This window comes from Halyomorpha halys, unplaced genomic scaffold, assembly GCF_000696795.3.
Source record: "Halyomorpha halys isolate HHAL.00 unplaced genomic scaffold, Hhal_1.1 Scaffold142.1, whole genome shotgun sequence".
NCBI classification, from domain to species: domain Eukaryota; kingdom Metazoa; phylum Arthropoda; class Insecta; order Hemiptera; family Pentatomidae; genus Halyomorpha; species Halyomorpha halys.
Window position 1 is genome coordinate 652289 of NW_027113471.1, and position 650 is coordinate 652938.

Genomic DNA, 650 nt, shown 5'->3' on the forward strand with positions numbered 1-650 from the left:
GTTTCAGTCTGGTGTGAGGATTCCAGGTTAATATCGTTTGTCCAAATGTAGTCCAAAGTAGCGAATCTGTTCGACAGGGGTAAGAGTAACACCAGTAAATGAAACTGTAGGCCAGTTGGTAGGTTTACGACGAAGGGTAAAGGTGATTTGATGGGATTTGTTGGAATTTATCTTAATCCTCCAATTACGACACCAATCTTCGAGGGCTGTGATTTGGGATTCGTAAGAATTAGAAATACATAATATCTATTGATAACGAATTAGCTTAAAACGGGAAGAGGAAACTTTGAGACAGTTAAATCGAGGAATATTTAAAAAGCACCTCAAATTGAAAAACGGCAAGAAACCCTTCACTTCCACTATCCATGGTAGCCTTACTTATCTGACTTTTCAAACAGGCAATTATTGTGAGTAGGTTGGTCGATGTACGACATGTCACAATTTCACAAGAGGAGATCTTAACACCAAAAAAAGGCCACCCTTCTCCCCCGGACCGCCCCGCTAAGACCCCCGTGGAGCGTCGGTATATCACTTTTGAAATGTTTTTGATTGATAGATATTACAATCTGCCACACAGTTGTGGGCAATAGGTAATAGTGATGAATGATCTCATACATACTAAAATAAAATTTTAAAAAATAATAAAAAAA